At 41.6% G+C, this 12422-nt stretch overlaps 1 long non-coding RNA gene across 1 annotated transcript; it reads left to right on the forward strand.

The window, feature by feature from the left end:
* Positions 1–254: 254 nt before the first annotated feature.
* On the forward strand, positions 255–11787 carry LOC129696496 (uncharacterized). Its single transcript, XR_008723330.1, has 2 exons — positions 255–553; positions 10790–11787. It is a non-coding gene; the product is annotated as an uncharacterized LOC129696496 (long non-coding RNA).
* The last annotated feature ends 635 nt before the right edge of the window (positions 11788–12422 follow it).

The following is a 12422-nucleotide window of genomic DNA, read 5'->3' on the forward strand; positions in this document are numbered from 1 at the left end:
ATTGCAAAATCCAAAATCATACTGCAGTGATTATGCACAAAATGATTCAAATGTAGAACTGTCATAACTACCCTACAGTTCTCACGTCTGCTTTGTTTGTATGGCTACAGTAGACTCTACCAAGTTCCTTATGATAATTATTCCATTACTCCCTTCAAACACAGTTAAAGTATTTCATTTTTTGAAACAATTCAGGTTGATCACAACACATGCCTTAAACTGATCACTGCTAATTCTGTCTATAGACTGTATAACTGATATATATGAGTATGGTTAACATGTGTGAGCTGATTACTGCCACGGTCCTTGGGTCTCTCCAAGTGTTTGGCACTGATGGACAAGTATTTCACCCTGCATAGCTTGTTAGTTTGACAACACTATTTGTGCAGACAAATGTCATCCTGAATCACGTTTTTAACTATCCAGTGCAGTTAAGATGAATAATGAATTCACTTCCACATTTTGAAAGATATTTGAATTGATTTCTTGTCTGTTTCAGATTGCAGTTCTTCTGGAGTTAAAGGAGAGGCTAATTTCGTAAGGAGTGCCGATGGTAAGGAGCAGCTAAAGGATCGATGTATCCAGCGTGTACTATGAAGGATTTATTGTCTGGAAGCAAGGAAGCTGAGACAGTTCCACTTGCAGGGGATAGCAGAACTAGGGGCCATCAATATGACATGGCTGCTAATAATGCAGAATGTTAGAATGAATATCAGGTAACACAAGTTATTGTTGCATTGGTTTATTTATGGGAACCTAAGCTCATGTGGGAGAAAGGAATAGAACAGTAAAGCACAGGAATGGGCTCTTTGACCCACAATGTTTGTGCCGCCAATGTCAATGACAAAGATAAAGGACATTTATTGTCACATACACCAATTGGTGCAGTGAAATTTGAGTTACCATGCAGCACACAAATAAGATAAACACAACACTTTAGATTTTAACATAAAACATAAAAAAACTTCAAACACATCCCCCCACATCAGAATCAACGTTTCCCACTGTGAGGGAAGGCAGCAAAGTTCAGTCCTCTTCCTCTGTTCACCCGGGGTCGGGGCCTTTTGAGGCCTCTGCAGTCACCGCAACGGCGGCCCGATGTTTCAGGCCCTTGAACGGAAGAACACTCTCAGCGGCCCGGAGCCTCCGAATTGGCCGCTTCCTACTGGAGACCGCGGCTCCCAAACTTCACAGGCCGAGCTGGTCGAAGATTCAACACTGGTAACCCCAGCAAGGGTCCAAGTATCCAGGATGTACAAAGTCATTGCCGCCCGTGGCTGCTGAGACAGCTTCACAGACCAGCAGCTCCATGGTGTCAAAGTCATGGCTGCCCAGCACCCGGAGCTTAGAATGAACGGCGATTCCCATAAGTTATCGGCCGCTCCGCGATGGAATGGGTGCTGCGCCGCTGCTGAAGCTGAAGGAATGGCTGGTCAAGGCAGGAAAGGTCAGGCCAATCCAGATGGTAGGCCGCAAGGAGGGGGCGAAGATGCGGTTTGGAGGAAAGACCATCCTTGACCAGGTAGTGACTAAAGGAAAAAAACAGTTTCCCCCTTCCCCCCCAATTTGAGTCACATATAAAAAAGAACAAAGATTTTAATCTCATAAAAAAAACAAACATTTAAGATCAGAATCAAAATAACCCACTGTGAGGAAAGGCAGCAAAGTTCAGTCCTCTTCCTCTGCTCACCCAGGGTCGGGGCCTTTTGAGGCCTCTGCAGTCACCGCAACGGCGGCCCGATGTTTCAGGCCCTTGAACGGAAGAACACTCTCAGCGGCCCGGAGCCTCCGAATTGGCCGCTTCCTACTGGAGACCGCGGCTCCCAAACTTCACAGGCCGAGCTGGTCGGAGATTCAACACTGGCGACCCCAGCAAGGGTCCCAAGCTCCACGATGTAAAAGTCATGCCGCCCGTGGCTGGAAGCTTCACAGACCACAGCTCCATGGTGTCAAAGTCAGCAGTCCCAGCACTCCGGAGCTCCAACACGGCGATTCCCAGTAAGGCATCGGCCGCTCCGCGATGGAATCCAGTGCTGCGCCGCTGCTGAAGCTGAAGCTCTGGCCGGTCACGGCAGGAAAGGTCACGCCAATCCAGATGGTAGGCCGCAAGGAGGGGGCGAAGATGCGGCTTGGAGGAAAGACGCATCCTTGACCAGGTAGTGACTAAGAAAAACAGTTTCCCCCTTCCCCCCCATCCCCTCACATAAAAAAGACTAAAAGATCTCCAAAAACAAACTTTAAGACAGACTAAAAATAACAAAAAGGATGAAAGGACAGATAGCTGCTGGCAAGGCTGCCACACTTGATGGCGCCACGACTCAAACGTTGCCAAGTTAAACTGATTTCATCTGCCTTGACATGATCCATATCACTCTATTCCCTGCCTGTGCCTATGTGCCTATTCGATACCCTCTTAAACGCTACTATTGTATCTACCTCCACCACCACCTTGGCACTGTGTTCCAGGACCCAACTACTTCCTGCATAAACAATCTGCCTTGTTCATCTCCATTATCTTTGCCCCTCTCACCTTATAGCTATGCCCTGTGATATTTCCACTCTGGGAAAAAGGTTCTAACTGTTTAGTACCCTCTTCATGTCTCCCTTAATTATATATATTGCTCTCAAGACTCCCGTCAACCTCTGACATTCCAGAGAAAACAAACCAAGTTCTCTGGATACTTTCAAGAGAGAGCTAGATAGGGCTCTTAAAGATAATGGAGTCAGGGGATATATGAGGAGAAGGCTCTGATTGGGGATGATCAGCCATGATCACGTTGAATGGCGTTGCTGGCTCGGAGGGCCGAATGGCCTACTCCTGCACCTATTGTCTATTATCTATTGTCTATTGTCAAATGCTCCTTGAAGCTGAAACCCTCTAATCCAGACTGCATTCTGGTAAACCTCCTCTGCACCCTCTCCAAAGCCTCCACATCTTTCCAGTAATGGGGTGACCAGAACTGCACACAATACTCCAAATGCAGCCGAACCAAAGTCTTATCGAAGGAAAAGCTGCTGGGATGGGATGAAATGAAGAAGCGTGGGTGAAGATTCAGGTGGAAAATACCAGCATACTGAACAAAATTGGCATGGACTGAACATTTAGTTTATATGCTGTAATTTCTATTTAGTGCGACAACATTGTTACAAAATTTAGTCATAGATTAAACGGAAGTACAAAACTTCCTAATTTACTCATTTTCATGTAATATAAAATTGCTACAAACTATGTTCCAATGAATGGCTACTAAGACATTGGGTTTGTTTTACTTTTCACAGATGCTGTATGATCCTTTGAGCATTTCCACCCTTTTCTGGTTTTACTTCAGATTCCCAGCTTCATTTTGTTTTTCTTGGTCACAAACATCGCTTTGCTGATCATGTGTAACTACAAACTGAAAATAAAGTCCTGGCTAAGTGCAGATTCATTGGTAAAATGCTAAAAATAACTTTAGAACATCCCTGTGTTCATAAATTAACAAAATAAATTTCAGAGTATCTCAATTTGTTTGATGAATCTGCAATCACGCATTATAATCACTCCACTCCACTCCACTCTTTTTTTTTTTTTGATTGATAGAATTTATTGCCACACAACCAGGGTTGGTGGAATTTTGGGTTGTCAGCAGCGGTACAATAATAAAGAACACACAACCACAATAAAAATGTAACACAAACATCCACCACAGCATTCATCACTGTGGTGGAAGGCACAGAACCTTCTCCATTTTCCCCCGTGGTCGGGACCTCCACCTCCGCAGCCGTTGCTGCGGGCGTCCAGATGGTAAGGGACAAAGTCAAAGGCAAGGTAAGTCCAGGATCGGCTCTTCCCCACCGGAGACAGCGGCTTCAGGCTGGTGTAGGCCGCAGGCCGGCGGTCGAAGATTTAAGGTTCCCGCCGCGCCGCAGCCAGAAGCACCGCAGACCGCAGGGCCGGTGGTCGAAGCTCCCCTCCATAGGTGATGGTAAGTCCATGCCGGACCCGCGGTAGAAGTTGGCCGCGGGCCGGCAGTGATGGCTTCTCCTTCCCCCGGGTCCCCCACGAGGGATCCCGGGCTGTAGACGCCGCGCCAGCTGGAGCTGTGCAGACCGCGGCTTCAGGCTGCCGGCTGCCCCGGGCCAGCGAAAAGGAGCGCTTCCCTCCAGCGAGCCCCAGCGAGGGCTCACCCTTCTCCACGCCGAGAGTCCATGCTGCGCCCGCCGCTGAAGCCGGGAAAGGCCGCTCCGATCCTTGCTGTTAGGCAACGGGGGAGGCGACTTGGAAAAAGTCGCCTCTCCGTGGAGGAAGCGGCCAAATCGGTTTCCCCCTTACCCCCCCACACCACCCCCACACAAAACACACCGAGAAACATCAAAAACATACTTTAAAACATACTAAAAAAAAAAAAAAAAGTTGAAAAAAACTAACGCGCTGCTGACAGGCTGCTGCCACTGCAGCGCCCCCTACATTTTAAATCGTTACTCCTACAGCTGGACACTTTCAATGGCTCGATTGTAATCATGTATTGTTTTTCTGCTGACTAGTTAGCATGCAACAAAAGCTTTTTGCTGTACCTTGGTACACGTGACAATAAACTCAACTAAAAGTTTATAAATATTTTATTAATGATCTACTGATTCAATATAGGTAGGATAATTAGTCACCCGGGAATGAAAAATTACATCATTTTGTTCATTTCAAAATTATATAACCATGCAATTTCTTTTAATAAAGTTGTATGGATTATTATGGGTGTTTTCTGCCAATTATGTTTCAATTTTTACTTTCCCTCTGGGGTTACTTTTGATGGTCTTTAATCCTCTCTTTATTTCCTTTCAAGTAGATAATCTCATTAGGATTTTTTAATTCTTTATACAGAAGAAAAGCTTTTTTATTTTACTGGTTATACCGTATAGTTCAAAATGAAACCTTGTTTTAAGAATTCAAAAAAATAATTTAATTTTAGGGATAGACTGTTGGGGAAGGATATGATGGTGATGGAAGTAGTCAAACCTGCTCATATTAGCTTTAGGTTGATATTTGGCCTTGCTGCTGGCCACACTTTCTGTTAAGAACAGAAATGTTGTCTTTGACCAAGTAGTAATGATGTTCCCATCAATTATTTCATGATTCATCAAGAACAGTCCCAATAGAGATTAGCCATAGTCAAAGAGTGATACAGTGTGGAAACATGCCCTTCGGGGCAACTTGCTCACACTGGCCAACATGTCCCAGCTACACTAGTTCCACCTGCTCACGTTTGGTCCATATCCGTCCAAGCCTGTCCTATCCATGTACCTGTCTAACTGTTTTTTGAACGTTGGGATAGTCCCAACCTCCTCTGGCAGATTGTTCCATACATCCACTTCCCTTTATGTGAAAACATTACCCCTCAGATACTTATTAAATCTTTTCCCCTTCACCTTTAACCTATGTCCTCTGGTCCTCAAATGCATCTGCGAGGATCGTCACCTGAAGATTCTCCTCCAAATTGCACCCGAAATGTCACCCATTCCTTCTCTCCAGAGATGTTGCCTGTCCCGCTGAGTTATTTCAGCATTTTGTGTCTATCCTTGGTGTAAATCTGCATCTGCAGTTTCTTCCTACACACTTGTGTTAGTTTGTTAGACAACCTTCAAATAGAAAGCAAAGTCAAAATGACTACACTGCTCCCAGAGTGAAAGTGAGACTCACTCTCAGAAAGCTTTAATCTGGATAGTTGCTGGCTGGTGCTGTTGGGATATATCACACAAGGCCCTGCTGGGTTGCAGAAGTCAAGAAATTCTCTTTCAGAAAAGTGGGCAACCATCTATTCACACCTAGTAAGGCATTTGGCATTGAGCAAAAAAGCTGGTCTTTATTTCGAATATAGGCAGAAAATGCTGGAGTAACTCAGTGTGACAGGCAGCATCTCTGGAGGGAAGGAATGGGTGACGTTTGGGGTCGAGACGTTTCTTCAGACTGAGAGTTAGGGCAGAGGGAGACTAGAGATATGGAAGGGTAAGGTGTGAAAAAGATATATCAAAACAGACTATGTTCAAGGAAATATAGAATGGTTCATTGTTAGCTATGGGGAAGGTGACAATGGGATATGCAAACAGTAAAATGAATCAGGAGGACTGCGAAACTAGTCGGCGAATTAGGGTGGGGTGGGACGGAAATGGAGGGAAAACAAGGGTTACTTGATGTTAGAGAAATGAAGATCATACCACTGGGCTGTAAGCTGCGCAAGCAAAATATCTCCATATCTCTAGAATTGTTCATCAGCTTAGCTTCTCTTTTTATGGGTACCACCTGACATGGTATTTCCAGCATTTTGCAGCTGTTTGATTTTGATTTTGAGGGTGAATCCACCTGGCAGTGGATTCCAGTCGAAGTTGGTCTGCTTAGGGTTATTTGGAAACACTCTGCCTTTGACAGCTGAGGGAGAGCTGGGAAGGGGAGGAGAAAGCAGGGACTACCTGAAATTTACACCCCAGCGATATGAACATTGACTTCTCCAATTTCAGGTAGTCCCTGCTTTCTCCTCCCCTTCCCAGCTCTCCCTCAGCCCATTGTCTCCGCCTCTTCATTTCTTCTTCCCGCCCCCCCACCCTCACATCAGCCTGAAGAAGGGTCTCGACTCAAAACGTCGCCTATTTCCTTCGCTCCATAGATGCTGCTTCACCCGCTGAGTTTCTCCAGCATTTTTGTCTACCCAGCTTTTTGTATCTATCTTTGGTTTTAATCAGCGTCTCCGGTTCCTTCTTACCCAAAATGAATAGATTTTAAATTTTCTCAAATTTTAGGTGCATTAATTAATTCTTCTTCAATCTTGCAATGCAATTCGTTGAGTCCTTTCATCTAGTGTTAGTTTTTGTTCTATGTTATATTGTACAGCTGATCTGAATTGGAATCATTTAATATTGGACCTCAGATCTGCATCATAATTGGAAAGAACCAATGGAAAAAACATGCTCAGTGGAAATTATATCAACAGCTTAATTCATCTGGTATTAGCTCAGATTATTCAATGCACATTTAAGGCAGTCAGATTCCCAGCAAATCAGTCCTAAGAAATAGCTTACATTCTGCAGCCTTGAACAGTGCGAGACATAGATCTGTGATTTGAGCCATTCTCAACAAAGACTTTGTACTTGCTCTGAAAATAGGAAATATTTCCATGTTTAACAACTGGCCATTCAAGATGGATCTAGTGAGGTCACCATAACAATTGACCAAAATCAGCAAGGAAAATAAAATTAACTCGCTCACCCACTCTAAAAGATAAGTGCTTTCCAGCTCTTTTTACGTTTCTAAAATTTGATTTGCTGGTGGACATACATTGATTAGTGATTATGAATCCAAATCTCAAGGTAATCATGAGAAAAATGTCATCATAATCGAATTGGCATTGAATATGACATGATATGTTGTGATTTCCATTTGCTGAATGCTATTTGCTTTGTGTTTTTTTCTTGATATCATCTGTACATAAGGCATGTATATTTTACATTAAATTAGATGATATAGAAGGAAAAACACAGCGACTTTAATCAGGCCTGTAATTCCACTATACATACTCGTCAATAAGCAGTTCAAATGAAATTTCCTTTTATATAAATGTTTGAATTGAAGGGAATGAGGAAGAGGGAATGATGAACATTAAATATTAACATTCTTTGCCTCGAGATAATAGTAGTGTGCATTGTCCATGCATATATCTAATGTCAATGCATGAATTGATTTAACTATTAATAAGTCATGGCACACAATAATGGCGACCAAATCCTTTTAGTAGAGAATATGATCATTTAATTTTCATAAACACAGAAGCACAAATCATTCCAGTCATTCCTGTACTATAAGTAATAGATTTGCTGTGTTCATTAGTGCTTGTGGTGTTCAAAAAGAGGACAGGGCCATAAAGAATGAGCTTGGAATTACCTTGTCAGAAACTATTTAACGAGTATGCAGCTGAATACACCCTTGTTATTTAAGATGTAGGTGTTTCCAAATTCAATGTAAAAGTAGGCAGGACATATCAGTTCCTGGCAGAGGATATTAAGAGATATTTTATAATTACAGTATTAGAAATGAAGTAAATAGTTAAAACAATTGAAATTTTAACTTTAAAAATGAGTTAACTAAAATACATAAGTTAATCAAAACCATTAAAGTAGAACAAACTAATAGATAAAAATAACTTCTTCTTTGCTACCTCCACAAGGGTAGATAGGGTTCCAGGTGCATGGCTTCCTGTTCATGAAGACTTTGCAACTTGTAGTGCATCCTGTGAAAACATTACACTGTGGGTTCTTGGAGAGAATCTTTTGGTGGATGACCTGTTGACAAGCAAGCTGTTCTACTGTGGAAAGTGTAAGCTGCCTGAAATGTCTTGGTCACCCATCCAGGGTAATGAAGAGTTTTCAATCAAACACCTCAATGTGTTTGCCAGTGATAGAAAGGTTTTGTAGAGTCAATAGATGAACCATTCACCATAGGATTCCTAGCCTTGGAACTGCTCTTGTAACAACACCACTTATGTGAGTTGTTCTGCTAAATACCTAGTCACTGGTAATCCAGAGGATCTTGGTGGTAAAAAATTGGGCAAGAGTAACACCACTAAATGTCATTGTGGTGTCTCTCATGTTGCAAACTATTGTGTGACCATGATCATGTTGTGGATATTAACCAGCATTTATCAACCCAAAACCTGTAAGATAAAGCATAATATTTCAAATGAGGATGCACTGCTTCATAATCTGAGGTGATTTAGGGGCAACTGAACCATGCACTAACCAGTAAAAACCTTCCATATGACATAATGACAGAGCAAAGGTTATTGATGAATGAGCTAAAGATAGTTGAATTCCAGATAAACTGGTCCCTCAGTCTTAATCTTTGCAATGAAGCTTTCTTCATGAGTATGTCAGGTTTGGTTACTCAGGTGTTAAAATAAGATAAGTGTTATTAAATAATTTCAGTCTGTTAGAGAAATATGCATTTGGGATTCTGAAAAATTGTGTGTGTGTGTGTGTGTGTGTGTGTGTGTGTGTGTGTGTGTGTGTGTGTGTGTGTGTGTGTGTGTGTGTGTGTGTGTGTGTGTGTGTGTGTGTGTGTGTGTGTGTGTGTGTGTGTGTGTGTGTGTGTGTGTGTGTGTGTGTGTGTAAGTTGTAGCTAAACTGACCACTACTGTTTTCACTTTAAAATAGCTCTTCCCCTACTTTTCACGTCAAGAAAGTCAAGAGTATTTAATTGTCAAATGCACCCGGAATGGAACAATCAAATTACTTGCCGCATCTTCCACAGGCTGATTTAAGGGCCTGTCCCACTTGGCCGTCATTTGCGCCTCATTTACGCGTCATATGTAAAATAGATCGACGCGTCATTATGCGCGATGTCGCATGTAAATCACGCATTATCATGCCATCTGGTGTGTGTGACATCATTAGAATACCCTGCGGCGCACCGCGACGCATAGTTACGCACGGTGACATAACCATGCACCACCACGCAATACATATGAGAAGTTGCGACACATCGTGTGACGCCAATGCGTCAGCATGCATACCCAATGCGTCAGCGTGCGTACGCGATACATCACGCATGTGGTGTGCGAGAATTTCGTACAACACAAAACCCTGGAGCGCCGCGCGATACCGCATGGATCTCCACACTCCTCCACGCCTGTCCATGCGCCCGTCCCGCGCTACCCACATGCTACCCGTGCGTCACAACTCGTCGACCTATATTACATATGACGCGTAAATGAGACGCAAATGACGGCCAAGTGGGACAGGCCCTTTACACACCAACACTGCTATTAAATATGCAACAAACAATAGCACAATCAATGATCAGTTATACTTTTTAATTTCCTTCTATGCTCGGTTAGATTCCAAGTGATTTCCATCTAATTCTCAAATATTGTGGAAGAAGTTTTCACAAGATGAGATGAGTGGAGCTCCGGATGAATCAGAATAGATGATAATGGTTTTATATCTCTACAGTTTGTTAGTTGGTTTATTTGCTCCCCTCAGCAAAATGAAAATTTTCATTTTCCAGTCAGGACAAAGTTTTGTGTTAAAGTGAGAGTTTCAGGCTCTCACTTAAACAGTCAAAAGAACTGTCCATCTTTCCACTGTTTCATAGTTATTTTTAAATGCTTCCCATTGAAATAACTTTTTTCTGGTTGGGAAGGATATTTGGTGGTTATATGAAATAGCTATTTTAGTTTTTATAGTTTTACAAAATAATACGGCAAGCATTGCCAAGGGTGGTTATGGTGAAGGCAGATGTAATAGTGGATTTGAAGAGGATTTTAGATAGGCACGTGGAAGTGCAGGGAATAGAAGGATGTGGATCACATACATACAGATGAGATCAGTTTAACTAGGCATCATGTCTGGCACAAACATTGTTAGATGCCTGGTACCTACTTCTCAATGATGTATTGAAAAAATTATGAAGGGGATACATAATGGATATAGAGAAGATGTTTCCACTTGTAGGGAAGATCATAACGAGATGCACTTAACTGGAGATTGGACACACAGATTAAATAGAGGGTTGTACTGAAGGATATGGATCAAAAAAGACAAGATGAGACCTGATATGAAGTGCAAATTGATTGGGTGGAATGGTTTGTTTGAATGGATTATGTGATCGCAAGTTAAAAAATAAAAGTACAAATATAGCACGGTAATATTTGCATGATCACAATGGCCTACTCTATTAAAAATTTTAGTTATGAATATCGTGTTCATTCAGAAATTGTTGTAAGATTTATTTTTATCAAGCTGGTTACATCATTTTATCCATCGTCAGAAAGTTACTTCAACAACATTTATGAAGAAGTCCATTCGGGAGCTCCACGCCACGGCGAGAGTATTAACTGCCCCGACGCAGGAGTTTCGATCACGGGCTTCGATCGTCGGCTGCGGGGGCTATGATTGCCCCAACTGCGGATGGTTTGCCTGCCCCGACCGTAGAAGAACAAAGAGGAAGAAGATTGAACTTTATTACCTTCCATTACAGTGAAGAATGGGGAATCTACTGTGGTGGATGTTTATGTTAAACTTTTATGTGGTTGTGTGTCTTGTTGCTTTTCACTTAGTATGGCTGTATGGTAACTCATATTTCACTGTACCTTAACTGCTACATGTGACAATAACCTGACCTTGAAACTTTGAGACCTTGAAACCTTGAAGATTTACTTAATTTGATTCAATTGCACAAAATTGAGAGGAACCCGATAAATATTGTTGCAAAATGTTGCTTAAATTTTTGTCATTAGATTAAATGAGTTCAAGATTTCCAGATTTCTTTTACATTTGAACTGCATCGAATGATGGCAAACTTAGCGTTGTGGAAATAAAAGCTGGCTGGATCTTGCAGCTGGATACATTACAACCCGCAGGGCTCTGCTTTGATACAAGGACTTGCCTCCAGCAAATTAATGTCTACACATGGATCATTAGTCATTCTGGCAGAATTAATGGTAAAAATGTGATATAATGATCATACGCAATCTATTCAAAGCTTTACGCAGAAAAATAAAATTATCTACTCAAGAAATGGAACATTGGATGCCACTTCTATTGGTATAATTGCTAACATAGTTTTTTGTATGTTCAATTATCATAATACTGTTTATAAATCCAGATAAATAGGATTCACAAATGTCATAAAACACAGCTGACTTTGTCATAGTTTAAAAATCTCATGCTATGCAACAAGTACCCAAAGGTTGGAATTTACTCAACTTCCCAAAAATAATTTACAAGCAAACATTAATTACAATTAATAACATTTCTTGACACTGACTATTATTTCCCTACTTGTAACTGGAGATCCGGTCCTAATGCAAGAAATGTATGTAGGAAAGTAAGATTCTTTGCCTACTGCCATATTTAATATGGAAAATCCACAGATAGCCATAAAAAAATGGAAAAAACACAGCAAAGCCTAAATCATAGTCGGTAAATAAGGAATCCTCTGCTGTAGGGAATTGCGTACCTTCAGGGTTGAAATACATTTTTGGACCACAGGGAAATCAAGAGGTTTAGAAATTGGACGGGAAAATTGAGTTGATGCCAAGAATCGGATCAGTCATAATCTTATGGAATGGCTTGAGAAGCCACATTATTTAATTGCCCCTATGCCTTAAACTGTTAAAAATGAACTGGAAATGCAAGGGGATAAAAAGCAGCAATTACAAGAAATCTGAGAAAAATCACTTGCATGTGGATAAAATGAATAATGTCAGGAAAGAGTTGATATAATTCAGGAGAAGTATAGAATCCTAAAGATGAGTTGTAAATTGCTGATAAATTCAAGTCTTAAGCTGTTACATTATCAACTAGTACCGAGAATAGAATGAGCAATCTAAGTAATCTGTGGCCATGTACAAGATGCAACAATTTTACAAATGTATACAAGACAACGATGTTTATTTTTG

Source organism: Leucoraja erinacea, chromosome 4 (assembly GCF_028641065.1).
Source record: "Leucoraja erinacea ecotype New England chromosome 4, Leri_hhj_1, whole genome shotgun sequence".
NCBI lineage: Eukaryota > Metazoa > Chordata > Chondrichthyes > Rajiformes > Rajidae > Leucoraja > Leucoraja erinaceus.